General features: G+C 38.8%; 1 protein-coding gene across 1 annotated transcript in view; it reads left to right on the plus strand.

The window, feature by feature from the left end:
• Positions 1 to 16129, plus strand: part of rbfox3a (RNA binding fox-1 homolog 3a) — a 347427-nt gene that overhangs the window by 56398 nt on the left and 274900 nt on the right. The window contains exon 4 of the mRNA XM_079851785.1: positions 7437 to 7488. The gene's annotated coding sequence lies outside the window, so the exon portion shown is untranslated. The remainder of the gene's footprint in view (positions 1 to 7436; positions 7489 to 16129) is intronic.

Consider the following 16129-nt stretch of genomic DNA (forward strand, 5'->3'; position numbering starts at 1 on the left):
CACCCCTAAATGCATTGAAGCAACTGCCATGTGATTGGTTGATTAGATAATTGCATTAATGAGAAATTGAACAGGTGTTCCTAATAATCCTTTAGGTGAGTGTATATATATATATATATATATATTAGTGGTGGGCCGTTATCGGCGTTAACGCGCTGCGTACTCTTATCGCGCGATAAAAAAAATATCGCCGTTAATCTATTCTCCAAGTTGGGTTGAGAGCTGGCTCAAGCTACACAAGCTATGATGACGCAATCTACCCGCGGCCGCGAGGAACACCCGGCTGCAACGCATCATATTCGTCGTCATCTTAAGTAAACACGGCTGAAAGTGAAAGCTGGTGTAAAAGATCCGTGCAACATCCATTATTTGGACTTGGTTTGTATTTAAGCCGTCCGACGTAGACTGTGTGGTGAAACAGTTCGGTAAGTTAACACACGACTAATCCGTTCTACCACCTCAAATTCAAAACGAAACATAGCGCGCGCGTATTATTCCCAATATATCTTAGTGGTGTAGCACATAATCTCTTTTTATTGAAAGCGCCCGATTTTAAGAATCGTTGTTGTGTTTCTTTTTAACTGAAAAGACATCAGTTAGACAATATTCTAATTTTAAATTTGGGGTTTCATAAGCTCCAAGCCATAATAAACATTAGACCTACTTAAGTCTCTGCAGCTAGTGTACTTAAATTTTATTTATCTGCAAAATTATGTTGTATACTTACAGTTTTGCACAATATATGTTCTCAAAACTACATACACCCTTTCAAAAAAAAAAAAAAAAAAAAAACATTTAGCAGTTGTTTAGCAGGGTCTGTGTAACCTGTTCTGAAATGGTTTTATTATAATATCGTTATCGCAAGAGGCTGCAATGTATATCACAATATGGATTTTAGGCCATATCGCCCATCCCTAATTGATAGCCTATAGTAGTTGATAATAACATAGGCCTACCTAATGTTGCCTACGGACGGTAACAGTACAGTAGTAACCTTTTACAGTCTATGAGTAGAACAGCTTTCTCAAGCAGTTTGTGATGCATTTTGGAAACAGGAGATGAGCACCTGGTCTAATGCGCCACCTGGCTTGAGAAACCCGTTCTCAAAGACTTACTTTTATAGTCATTATTTGGGTAGCACACATACTCTGAATGCCTTCGGCAGAATTCAAATGAGCCATTTTAATCTAGATTAATCTAGATTAATTTCAAAATTAATCTAGATTAATCTAGATTAAAAAAATTAATCTATGCCCACCTCTAATATATATATATATATATATATATATATATACATACACACACTGCATAGATACATGCATACATACATACACACACACACACACACACACACACACACACACACACACACACACACACATATATATATATATATATATATATATATATATATATATATATATTTATTTTTTATTTTTTATTTTTTTCATATATTTTTTGCATTACTGTAATGACATTTTTGGATCAAAATGTGTTTAGCTGTCACAAAAAATGCTTTTGGATTATGGTTGAAATGCAGCTTGGACTTGTTTTTGACTTGATTTCATTCACATTTTTAGAATTCTTGTATGTGTAAACCTTCATTGTGTATTCACACATGCTGTTACAAAACACATGCCTCTCTATGCCTACTGATGTTTCAGGCCTATGAGAAAACAGTTGTGTCTTTATGGCCGTAAGCCCTTCTTGCTCTCCTCTTTGGATAAAGAGAAGAGTTGAACAGCATGTGTCGATTTAACATTGTCTTATATTTATACCTATGATTCTTCTCTCACTGACTCTCGTTTGCTCTCAGCAAACATGATATTTTCCCACAAAATGTATATCTCTTAAATATATCTTTCTGTATCAGTAGATCACTTTGACAACAGTAGATATTGAATTTCACATGTTTTGGCATATGCATGTATCTTTAGCACGTGGTTTTCTTCTATATTTTTTTCTGCATGACTTAAGTCAAGAATTTAAGCCTTTGGCGCAAACACAGAACATGATCGTACGTTCGAGATATTGAATGATGTTTCATATTAAAAATTAAATATGCATGATGGTTAAGCCGAATTGGCGCTCACGATTATTCACAAAAATAATAATACATTTCATTTCGGTGGTATTGTGTTTTCATATTTTGTATGATGCTTCCCAGGGAAGACAGGTCTGATATTTTGTACCGTAACAAGATTCATTGCTAAAACGAGGCTGGAAAGAGTCAAAGTTCACGTCTCGAGTACCACAGGCTACACCAGTGACTCTGTTTCTACCAGCAAAGAGAGTCATGTTTCTTGCTCTAAGGTTGCCATGGAAACTATACTGGCAAAACAGCACCAAATGAGTAATGTCCCCATATGCTTTTTGTGCTATTGAAGGAAAAAAAAATATTTTAATTGCCCAGAATTAAGGAGAGGAGGGAGAAAATGTGCTAGTTCTGCTCTCCATAAGCTCATTATTTATTTATTTCGATTTTATTTTTTTTCTCGATAAATCCTTGTGTGATGAAAGACCATCTGTCATGTCTTAGCTGTCTTTTCCTTTTCAGTTTGCTTGACTTTTCAATTCCGATTTCCCTCACTCATGGAACGCCTGGACTCGCGGTAATGAGACTGTCTTAATTAATAAGAACGCACCCACCTAGCTCGTCTCAGAGCAATGGGAAAGACGGCCCCCTCTATTAGGCAGGACGTACATGCTGCCCCTGACCAAATTACAGTCATTTCATTTGCTCTCCTCCTCATCACTTATGTAAAGATTCCCACCCCGGGTGGAGGTGTTGGGACGGTGTGGGCGTCAGAATAGCTGCTGAGGGAGATAAAACAAGAAAACAACACTGACAAGCAAATAAAACCAGACAAAGGGCTTTGACAAAAGCTTATGTATATATGTTTGGTAAAGGAGGTGGTTCTATTTTGGATGGCGTGTGTGTTTATTTTGCACATGTGGGGGAGATTTATAATGCAGTTTAGCCGAGCGCTGCACGCACAAAGGCGCATTCTTTGATTTTTGATTTCACACCCACGTACGTGCGAACACACACACAACGTAAGATTCGGTGGGGAAGCCGGTGGGAGCGGCAGCTCTGTTTTAGAGGGGGTGGAAGGGTGGGACTGCGGCCGGAGCGAGTGATTCTAAGGAAGCTGATGAATGGTGCCACTGATGGGTCATTTGTCCCGGTGATAGAGTTAGCCACTGCCCTTTGGGAGGAAGAATAAAATAAAGAAAGCTGGAGAGGAGCGTGACGGATCGGCCAACGGTAACAGAATAAGTGGCTGCCTCACACATGGCTACCGGATCCGACCTTCCTCTAATTGGACATTCTCGGGGAGCAAGAGGGCAGAGAGTGTGTCTCACATAACACAGAGACAGGCTGGACATGGTGACAGAGAAATAGGCATTGGGTTTACACAGGGAGGGATGCACATCAAAGATTTCACATCAAATAATATAAAGGGATTAGACTTCTGAACTGTGGTTTGGGCCTCCAAAAAGTGTAGCACAGAAATTAAGCATTTTATTCTGGGGGCATGTCAATTTAACATGTTCACTTGGTGTGTTTTATTAATATTCCAATAAAAATTAACGTGGTGGTCCTGTGAGGTTTACATTGGGTTTACATATATACAGGGCTTTATATACAGGGCTTGACCATTAACTTTTTTGCTCACCAGCCGCTATGGCTAGTGGTTTTCCCACTCAGCATGTTCACTGGCCACAATGTTGACATCGATACCATAGGGAAAAACTGCCATATAGATATTTTTAATATTATCTTATAATTTGATAGCCAGTTTATTAGGCTGCTGTCGCTATAAGACCTGAGGGATGCACCTATTATACTGTTTTGTATAGCCAATATACTTGTCTTTATGTGCACGCACTTGGGGTGTGAGCACAAAATCTGCGGGAATGAGTAAAATTATGCTCAATATATGCAATCCCTCGAAATTCAAGCCCTGCAACACCAACAATATCCATCAGGTGCAAATGAAACGCGTGAGTAAAAGGACGTGAGTTTGTGTGTCATTCGCTGTCGGAGAGATTAGAGAGCGAGAACGTGCAGCTGGTATTGTGTAGGGCAGGCTATCCTACGGAAGAGTTTCAGATATTTCAGTTTCGCTATGTATCGAACACTAGACAACACTAGATTTGCACCTAGTTTATTATTTCAGATGCCTTTTTAAAAGACTACAATTGAAAAATGTATATTATAAAATTCAACCCGCCAAAGTGGCTAGTAGGAGTGACTGCATTACACACCACAGCTGAAATCCACCCACATTTGGCTGGTTGGCGGGTGTTAATGTCAAGCCCTCCTTTTTGTGAAATTTACTAACAATTTCAGTAACACTTTATTTTGATGACCCACTTTAGACATTCTACTAACTATAAGTAACTTGTCAAACTCATGTGAACTACCGGTCATTAGAGTATTAGAAGACTGTTCGCTTAATATCTGCTAACATTTTATTTTGCGGATCCTCCAACAGACATTATACTGATGTATCTTTGCAACTGCATGTCAACTTATTAACACCTAACCCTAACATAACAGTCTACTATAGTCTACTAGTACTCGAATATTACAAATGTCAGGGAAATACCATTTTTTCCCCCCACACAATTCCATAGGTGCAATTATCAAAGCATTTTCACAATTTGTGCATTCTTCATGAATCCCATATGATGCTTTTCACAGCAAATAAATCAAGCATGCATCATGTTAATGCACTGAGGTGTCAAACTGTAATGCGAGTCAAAAGTGTTTTGGAATTGTTTCTAATAGCAAATCATCACCTCAGCATGTGCAGTTCAAAATTAAGTAAGACTGGCAAGCCGGCAAAGTTCAACGTGCTTTAAATAGCAGCACTTAGGAATCCCTCTGATGCGGCAAAAATATAAATACATTGAAATAATGCAAATGGATGATTTAGTATGAGTGATTCGCGGACAGCTTCCCGCGCATTAAATCCCCGGTATGCAAGCAAACCAATGAGAACGCTGAACAATGATGACGCTGCATAACAACCGAGCGTACATGCCAAAGCTGCTGTGTATTTTATTTAAAATTGTAAAAAAATATATATATATATTTGAATTTATTTCATTAAAAACATTCAGTTAATTAAGCTTGACTATGCATTCACTTAGACCGTTTTCAAGCGTCTTTAGCTATTGTGTGAACAATGATTCAGGAGTCGCACGTGCTAGTAAATATGTTCGTCACTCCCAAACATTGTGTGTGAGCGTAGCAAGTGTGTGACATCCTCTGCATCCGCTGTATTTTTTTTCTTCTTTTTTTCTTCTGCAAACATTTTCCAAGCCAATCTCCCTGTGACTTTCCCCTCTCTCCACCCGGGTGGAAGGAGGAGGGGGGTGTTATCCAGGCTGGCAGCCCAGAGCACCCTTTTTGAAGCTGCTCTGAAGAGCATGGTCTAGGTAATCTCTGCTCGGCTGAAAGCCGTTTACAGAGAGAAGCAGACAGAGGAAGAGGTTATACTGGGGAGAGAGGATGCAATGGAGAGTGACGGAGAGAGAGAGAGAGAGAGAGAGGGAGAGAATGAAAGAAAGAAAGAGAGGCAGGGGATATGAAAGAAGAGCGAGAACAGAGCCCAGGCAGAGGATGATAAGGCCTGGGGGATTTCGTTGCTGTTTTGGGGTCAGATTAGGAATGGGGTCTTGCTTTTGTCACTCGAGGAGAGAAGGAGAGAGAGACACACACATCTGAGAAGCAGACAGAACAGTGTTGCATTGTGGACTCCTGAAATGAGGAGGCAAAGTCCCTCTCTGCGTTTGGTTTTTTTTTAGTCGGATGTAAATTCATGTTCCAGTTCCCTTTGATCTTTACACAGATTTTATGGTTTAAGGCATGCGGATCAGCATTTACCAATTGACAACAAATATTATGTTTTAGTGTGTTTATGTTAACATGCTTTTATGCATTTTTAATGTTAATTAGAATATACAGCAAAAAAGCATCTTTTTTGTTTGTCACCACTAACTGTTTTTGGACTTATTATTTGCACCGTCCGTTCAAATCATTTATCATCAAATACTCTGTAAATATTATAGTGAGATGTAATTTTAAATTAACAATCTTAAAATCAGCTTACTCACAGGTCATCATTTTAAGTTTGTTTTGAGCTAGTTGTGACAAAGTTTTTATATTAGTCATATTAACCAGTTTATTTTGAAATTACTGAATTTTGCCGACAAATATTCTCAGAACAATGGTAAAAATGTGATCATATACCTTTTAGACACTGTTACTTGAGAAAGTAGCTGGCTAATTCAATATTCAATCTCATATTTTGTAATATTCATCCGTTGTATTATACTATATAATATTTTTTTTTTTTTTTTTTTTTGGTGGCTGTCTCTGCAGATAAAACACCCCTGAGAGAGTAGAATGGAAAGAAAGAGAGAATGAGACATTGGGCAGCAACAGAGATACCAAAAGGAGAGAGTTGCTTCACAGTGCAGTGTTGCAATGTTGATCATCAGTTCTCTATCAAAGGCAGTTCGAGACAAACACTAGCTTGTCAATTTTACCCAACAAATGAAAATTCAATTTTTCCATGGAACATACAAAACGGACTATAAAAGCACCATGAAAGTGGTTCATATGACGTTCAACCTTCCCCATAGATGCCATATTTGATTTGAGGACTGCAGCGGAGCTGAAAAGTCTGATTAAGTTAATATTGACTTCAATTTTGGTCTGTTCGTCACACTGAGCTATTGTACAGCTTCAGAAGACTTGTAATATAGTACACAAATCATATGGATGACTTTTATGGTGCACTTTTTTGCCATTTTCCTGTGGTCACCATGAACATGTCGTTGAATGGAAAAAATGTGGAGATTCTTTGAAAAGTTATTTCTTGTGTTTCACAAAAAGTATAACAGCATAAGTATTTCAAATCGCATGAGGGTGAGTAACAGTGCTGCAATTGAAATTTCTGGGCAAATTATTTCATTAATGCATTCCCAAAAATCATTAAAACTGCAAAAACATGTTGTATTGCCATGCAAATCACAGTGAAGCTCATTATTTGCCTGGTTCTATTGCTACTGTAAACAATTATGCTTAAACTGCAAGGTTAAATAAGGTATCTAGTTCACCCAGTGGTGTCACATGAGTGAATAACAGTAAGAAAACTCTCCTGTTCGTTTGTCGAACTTTTAAAAGTACAGCATCTTCCCACGTGTCTTTTATTCTCATCACATGTTCCCCTCCCTCTGCTGCCTCCCCATTTCTCTCCTACCGTTCGGCTTCATCCTCGTTCTCCTCTGTGTTTCAGATTCTTTTTGTGTTTTTCTGTATGTGCCGGCTCTTCGTCACCCCTCCCTTTCTCTTAACTGTGCTTTCACAGCTGACTGTTCTCTCTTTCTCTCTCTCTCCCGCTCTTCCACCCGTGCAGGTTCATCGGACAGAGTGACTTGCCACGCTCCGACTGCCCCCTTCTCCCCACAGTGAGTATTGTCATGCTAATTTTACTGATCGGCACCGCGTAGAGAATTTCCGTGGTCGTGGTTTGCTTTTTCCGCGTTCTGCACTTATCTGTTTTGGAGGGGGACAGTCGAATGTGTGATGCATGAGAGGAAAGAAAGGCAAAAATGGAGATGGAATGAGAAGGAGAGAGCAGTTTTGAGAGTTGAGCTTTGTGAGATTGACACATCTTTGGACTGGGGCTGTAAAAGTTGTGCTGTGTCTATGTGGAAACATTGAACACGGATGAAAAGGTGCTTAAAGAGGCTAAACCTAATTTCATATAAAAGCCATTCATCTTTTTATGTTAGTTGACATGGATAGTCACACCTTTCCTGTTGGCCTGTGTGAGTGTTGCTTTGCATTTGAGTACATGCAGGTAGAAAGCGCTATAGTTTCTTTTTTCTTGTCAGACAATTTATGTCAGTGCTGCATGAATTTAATATTCCTTTGACCTTAAAATGCTTCAGCTCATTTGAATTATATCCTTCAATTTATGTAGGAAAAGTCCAAGATTCTATTACAGAGCAAAGCTTGAGGCGGTCACATTTATACACATGCTGTTTTTCTTTTTTTTTTTCTGTTTGAAATGTTCACATACTTTAATATTTTTATAATTTAGTATACCTTGAAATTACAAATCCTGCCCCATGACAAAATACCTTTATCTGCTAACTGGCAATTTAGGACAGCACTTTTTAGACAAGGCCTGCAGGTGATAAACACACGAGGTGGTGAATTAATGCCAATTCAGTTACACAGGCTGAAAGCAAAGGAAACACTGTGACTGATTGGTGTAAATATGCATGAAGAATTGAGGTGAAATTCTTTATGCAGGGTGTTTCATATAGTTGTCTTTGCAACATTATAAAATCATGGACTCATTTATCTTTGTCAACAGTAACGTGTAATGAATGCGAAGACAGCTTTAACATTGGATTAGGTATCATGGACTAATAATGAACAGCATTTTATATTGAATATCTGCTGTTTGCTGTGAGTTTGAATTTTTTATTATTTCCAAATTAACCAGATGTACAGCATTAATTAATCTAGGTTAACGTTAATTCATAAGTATACTAATTCTTTGTTCATTCATCTGATTCATTTACACAACTGTCTGGAATTTTAAACATTCATTAGTATATGTAGAAATAAACACTAATTCAGTATACTAAATGCCATTGCATTAACTCATTTTAACACAGAGAGGCTCTTTGTAAAGTGTTACCTCTTTGCTAAACAGAAATTGAGCTGTCCGAGAAGATATTATGCCCAAAAAAGAAAGTTTGACTGGAAGTGCTGAGCAAGGATACGACTATCTAACCTCAAGCAGACTGCTGCTATTCCTTAGAAAAAGGAAAGTGTCTTGTATCATAATAAACCTTCAAATAGCGCTATTGATTCAATGCATACAATAAAAAAACCAAGATATATGTGTGAGGCTTTTAATTTATCTTTTGCTTTTCTCTGCAGTCTGAGAGTGTGGCAAGGCTTGCCAATGTCAGCAAACCTAACATTACTTACTCCTCAATAAATTTGTTAGTCATTGCTCAGAGCCGGGCTCTTGCGCATGACTTGGATGGCCATTGAAACGTAGTTTATTGAAGGGGAAGGGACACACTCTGGTCCAAAGCTCAGGCCCGATGACACAGAGGGAGGAAGAGGACTGGAAAGGTGGAATTCTCTCCTCGAGATTCACAGGGCTTTCAAGGAGAATTTGGACTAGAGATGTTCCGCTGGTTAATCTGCACAGACAAAACATTGTTTCCGGAGGCAGTCCTTTGCTAAAAGATCCCCAAGGCTCGGTGATTGCATCGCAGAGGTTTAATCGTGAAACAAACTAGTAACCTACTCTGGTCATGTATTTTGCCTAGAGCTTTTCTGAGAACTGTGGAATCAGACAAAATGCATCCAAGCTTTTCGTGTGTAAAAAGCACACTGAACTAAGCCTAGCTGAGTATCACGGGCTGTTTCAAATCGAATTCCTGCTGTTGGTTGAATTTTTTATTATTGTCAAATGAATCAGATGTATAGTTGGTTGAGTTGCAGCACTCTTTGATCTCATCTAAGAGGTTTTTTTTTATTTACACTATGCTTGAGAGAGGACATGACATGTTGCAAGTGAATTCAAACTCAAGTCACTGACAAACATGTATGAATTTTTTTTGTTTGGCTTTGATGTGATACAAGCTCTGTTACTTCGGTAGGCAACAAATAAACAGCCTTGGGCTACTGATGAAACGTATCGTTTGTATACAGCACAACTGTAATGCATGCAAACCTAAAGGCCACAGCTTTGACAATAGCCCTTGCTATAGCTTTCACACAATGTGATCATAACAAATGGTTGATTTTTTTTTCTCACAGCTACATGCAATATCCTATCCGTGTGTATTCTGCCATATGTGCGAGCAGTCTAAGCACATGCCTCACTGAAATCTTTAGAGAGCGAATCCATGCACCAGTAGCACCCCTCTAGCATCTCGAAAACCCTCATGTTGTGACATTTCTGCTGTGAGACAGTGTAAAGTTCTCTTTTTGAGGCTCTGTCACAGTTTTTGTCCTGTGTAATGTAGTTTTGATACAGAGACTAGATCAAATACTCTGTGATCTTTCACGCTTAAATTATTTAAGGTCCCAAGATTTTTAAATTTAATATCATGCACATCGATATCTAGCCTCTCTCTTTCTGGGGATTAGACTCGCTCCTCAATAAGATATGATGTGGGTCTCATTTTTTACATTGTGTCATGTTGCCGTTTTTCTGCTCATTTGGAATGTGACTACTTGTTTCTTTTCCTTTATTTATTAGGCCTGATGGCTTACCTTTGAGACAGATCGATGCTGTCAGTCACTATAAATGATAACCGCTCCACCAATTATAGATGATTAAGTTAGCCTCCGCCAGTCAGAATGCTCAAATCCCAGGTGTTTGCGAACGGCTTGTCTGGTGGTGCAGAATTTGACTGAATACCTGAAAAGAATTACAAGGGTGGCGTTACTCATCACGCAGACCGAAAAATTAACCGTGCAAGCGTGACAATTCTAGTTTGTCAGATGCACAGCAGAACATATGGAAGTTTCATAAAGTAACATGAAATAAATCTGCAAGACAACATGTCTGTTCCATTTCATTAGATTTTTTAATTTGTATGACAATCTCAACATATGTGATGGGATACAAAATAAATTGGGCCTTTCGCAACACAACAGATGAAAAAACATTTAACCCGGACAGCTTTTGCTCTTTGCTCATTATGATTAAATGCACAGTTAATTTATTTATTATATTAAACTTTTCAAAGAGGACCTATTATGTCTTTTTAAAAAGTCTTGGTTTTGTTTTTGAGGTCTACTAGAATAGGTTTTAATGTTTGAATATGAAAAAAAAAAAAAAAAAACATAATTTTTCACATATTTTACTTTTTTTTCAGCACTTCTCTTACCAGCCTATCAGTAACGCTCTGTTTAGTTCCTGTCTCTATGAAGCCCCTCTTTACGAAAAGTGCAATGTACTCTGATTGGTCAGCTGGACCAGTGTGTTGTGATTGGTCAACCACTTCAAGCGTGTTTGGGAAATGTCACGCCCCTTACCATAACCGCAAGTTTCAACACACTACTAACTAACTCATCCAGGCCTCGCCCCTTTTCTTTTTGCCTATCCCTTGGTTGGGAATTATTTAAATGAGGAATATTGTGACATGTTTGTTCCTGGAAGAAAACGTACTGTAAGACTTCAGAGTTCAGAAACAGTGCACACTGATATAGAGAATAACATAACATGACAAAAGCTGCAATAGTTGTTTTGGCTAGATTTCTGTGGCTACAAATCAAATCAGTAACCACCATAACAATTTACATAGACTTTATCTTCACAAACATGCAAATATGTAACGCAAACATAGCAGTCAATTAGATGATAATATCCCCGTTTTGTCATTTACTCTCTTTTCGTTCATATTATCAAGGAAATCCTCTTACGTTCCACTGTTGCAGTGAAGTTGACACTTGTCAGAGCTACAACTGAGTGCCTCTTTGTTCTACCACTTCAGCTGTGTGTGTGTGTGTGTGTTTATGTGTGTGTGTGTGTCTCATTAAATGTGGATGGTGAACTTGCTGCAGATTGCCTGGAGATTGCCGCTCTCTCTGTGTAGCAGAGAAGCCCCCGTCCATAGATGAGGTGCGATTGACATTTCTCACTGGCCCTCCACGGGGTGTCTGTAAAGATCTTGAACCCATTCAGACTGGCTCTGAAATCAAATCACTGCAACCGCCACTGCCACCGGTCTCAATGGTCACATCAATTATTTAGCACCAACTCAAGTGATCCAGAAGGTTGGGGGAATTTGATTTTGCCAATACCTCTGGCTAGCAGGACCTTTGACATTGGTCTGTGCAAAAGGGGCGGACAATGATAATGTACCAAAGGTTAGTCACCTTATGCTGATTTGCGTGGAAAATGGCCGTTGATGCTTGTTTCTAATGCTGATTCTAATTGTGCCGAAACATTCTCCTTTGTGCATACTCTAGCGCATCTCCTGTGGATGATGAATTTTCCGAAAGAATGTCCTCGATTCCTCCAGTTGGTAATGTTTTGGAGGTAGCTTGGGGTTATCTGAGCTAATTAAAGTTTGATTTGATCAAAGTACAACTTTTTTTCATCTTGAATTTTAATTAGGCTTTGGGTCACTGGTCCCTGGTCCATTGCAAGGACATCTGCAGACTTTCTAACGTAATCTGAGACTCTTTTAAATTCAATTTAGAGGATTTAATAGACAACGGTGGCTTTCGGACAGTGCGGGGATAACCATCTCGTCTGCTGGCTTCTCGTCGGGACAAAGGGGGCGGCGGTCTCCTGAGACAATCTCCATGGCCCGCTCCGGGCAATATCACCACGGCGACTCTCGCTCCCTTCGGCCCATTACCGCAGACAATTGAACCTGCTATCAGCGCCACGACAGAGGAAATGTGTTAAACACCGGCAGCCGGAGTCGCCGGCTTATTTGTCCCTCTGCTATCTGTCACCGGCACGAGCTCCGGCAGCATATGCAGAGTGCCTTTTCATAACGATAAAAATCTGCGAGCTGACGTGCAGGACAGATATCTGCAAAAAAAGGATGAATGCGGTGGAAGGAGACCCCTTCTTAATGCCCCCCCCCCTCCTCTGCTACTCTGAGATGGGAGTGAATTCCATGGCAGCAGAATCAATTTGCAGCTTGGGGCCCGTTTGTGGGAGTATTGCTTTTTATGTGATATGATCTTTGCTTTACATTTCCGGAGGTCAGTACAGACACAGAAACAAGGTCAAGCGAGACTTGATCGACAGTTTCTCTGTCTGCGGCGGCGAAACAATTACCCACTTGGGGATGGCGGGGATATTAAACCGTTGGGCTTTAAACATCTGAAAGGAATCTCCTATTGGATTTAAAGCCGTTCCAGATCTGAGCCCCCGTGTCCGTTGATTAATAGCTTTCCTCGTTTCTGCTGCCCCAGGTATTTATGCATGTTCTGATACGGGAGAAGTGAGGGTCAATTTAGGGCCAGGACATCATGCCCGCTCTTTAGAACGCAGGGAGCGGGATGATATATTTGTTGCTTGCCTTAATGGTAGCAACTGGAAGCCTTTCTCTTTATTATCATGGTAATGTAAACGAATTTGCGATGTCCTTCAGCACAGAACGTGTAGCTCTTATCCTCCGTGACTCTGAAACCCAGTGGCTCGTTTTGATTTCGAAGCCATATTCCGCAGCGGCCCGACCTGATGCAATTACGATTCCAGATCTTTGGTGTGGAAACTTTGATCAAACAGATGCCATGTGAACTCTGTCCATCCATTGATCTGTAGCCCAGTCAGGGCATTTCCACATGGGAAACAGTGCAGGGCGAACAGCCAACGCTATTATGTGTAATATATGCATCAACAATTTGCAACTATTAGATTATACCTCCTGTTTTTTCCCCCTTTAGTAGAAGGTCAATGTATACCCCAGCCCATTTCAAATGGTCCCTAATTATACTAAAGGGAGGCTCCGGAGCCCTTCATTTGTCATTTAGAAGTTGTGAAGGAGGCCCACAACTTTGGCTTGGTCTACATGAATTGGATTGAAGGTTTTCTGATTGAAATAGGAAGTCAGAGTGATTGTCCTTTTTTTTTTAAATAAACAACTGTGAAAAACATTTTTCAAATGTATTGTGAGATATAATTTTTTTCTAGGTGCATCAATGTTTTGTCACCTTTGGACCAGAGAGTTCAAAACAGACTCATAAAAGTAATAATTTAGGATATTCCAGGTAATCCCTTATATAGACAAAGGCATCTAGCTATTGCCGTTGCTGAATAAAAAGCAGAGACATTTTGACTAATGAATCATGATGACAATAAACACAAGGTTGCGACAATATATGGTTTTGTGTGCGTTTTCAAGCCATATTGGGGTATTTTCATACATTTATACATTTATATATACATTTATGAATTGAAAATTAATGTAATAATTGACATTATTACATTATAGAAACTATAAAAATTTTCTGCCTTATTTTGTGATTAAAAAAAAAAAATAGTTTTTTACATTGTATAAAATCCATGACGACTTGACGACTTAAATCAGAAGTGGTTGTAGTACATAGACCAATCACAAAATTGTCATTAGGAAGATTTAGGAAAACGTATAATAGAATACAAATTATTGGATGTTGTTTAGCAGTGTATTTTGATTGCATGGTGGTTTTAACAAACAGCCATGAAGCCTTCAAGGCCTTAAATCACTAGAGACGTCTGGACACCCGAAAACAAATGCACTTTTACTTAGTTAACACTTCTGTGAATTCCAATATTAGGCAAACAAATCACAGAGTCTGCTCTGGTTCTGCTCATATACCAAGTGGCAGTGAGGAAATATCATCTAATAATGCTGGGGTTTATGTGCATATTTTTAATTTCCTTGTTTACCAAAGACATTGCAGGGGACTTACTGTGGGAGTGTTGTTAACTCTTATTGCAAGCAGCTTCAAGGTTTCACGCAAGAACGCCTTGATACTGCTGTTAATAGCCTGCACAGCTGTGGGGAATGACTAGTGAACCTCTCCAATTTCCCTCTTACCATTATTACATTATTTTAATGTATTTTATTCCATTTAATTATCCATGTTCATTCAGTTAAGAAAAAAAAAAAAAAAAAAAAGAATGAAAAGAAAGCACATTCCAAGGTCCTTTAACCTCAAGGAGGCAGAGACCTCCCCAAATAAGCCCTCTCCTTGCGTACATGGCATCCCATTAGCTGCAGACGGAAGTGCCCTGCATGGACTGATGGAGAAATGAGGGTGAGGGATGGCAGACTAGGAGATTTGAATATCTCACCATTAAAATGCACAAAGCTGGAACATGTCTGCAGGGGAGGCTTTGAAATCCCCCCCCACCTCCAAGTCTTTTAACTCAATGTGTGCGCTCCGTCAGAGGACCCTGAGGGATCCTGTCTCCGAAAGGGGATGTTGTATGTTTCTATAGACATCACACACACACATTTTCAAACTCATAAGCACAACAGACCAAAATTTTAAATGTGAAATTGCTTTTTATTTTCCCTTTTTTCTACCTTCCAAGTTGTAACCTTGAAACAGAGGTCGCTTTAAATATGTAACTACTTATGGGTTTGTAGGCACTCTGCTTCAGTATTTGCGTGAGGCAAAGGTGTGCTACGCCAAATTCAAGATCAAGGCTAGTGCATAATATGGCTCATGAAAAGGGATTTCTTCCTTTTCATCTCTGAGACCAATATAAAAGTCATCGGGACATTCCTTAACTTCTTTTTAAAAGCCGTTTTCTAGACAATGGTGGTAAAAAGAATAAAATGAGAGAAAAGCAAGTGCTTTCAAAATACATTTTAATTACCACTGTTGTTCCTTCTTTTTTCTTCTTCTTTGGTTTTAAAGCTTTTTATATTTTTAGGTCTTTTATGTTCTAAAATTGTACATTTTGTAATATTTTAAAATGCATTTTTTTCCCTGTTATGACAAAGCTGAATTTTCAGCAGTGATTACTCCAGTCTTCAGTGTCACATGATCCATCAGAAATCATTCTAATATGCTGATTTGCTGCTCAAGAAACATTTCTTATTATTATCAATGTTGAAAAATGCTTAATATTTTGGAAACAGTGACTGCTTGGAATCTTCTTTACAGGATTATTTGATGAATAGACAGCTCAAAAGAACATAATTTTTGTAACAGTCTAAGTCTTTACTGTCACTTTTAATTAATTCAATGTGTGCTTGCTGAATAAAAGTATTAATTTCATTAAAAAAAAAAAAAAAACTATATATGTATTTGTGGAATGTGTTTAATGGCTTTGAGGACAAATTTCATTGAAGAAAATAATGTACTACTAATAATACTGTAGGATGAATAATGTAATTTGAACTTTATATGTAATGCAAAGGTCTGCATACTGCTCTACAGAAAGGTATTCTTAGTTCTAAAAGGAGTACAAAGTAGAATTCACATTAAAAACCAAAGCTCTGCCGTTATATTCATGCATTTATTTAAACCGAGGGGAGAAATGTCATGATAATGAAAAGATTTCTCAGGAAGGAATCACATCTTTCACCCCTCACAGACAGATGA

Source organism: Squalius cephalus (genome assembly GCF_949319135.1).
Source record: "Squalius cephalus genome assembly, chromosome: 19".
Classification (NCBI taxonomy): Eukaryota; Metazoa; Chordata; class Actinopteri; order Cypriniformes; family Leuciscidae; genus Squalius; species Squalius cephalus.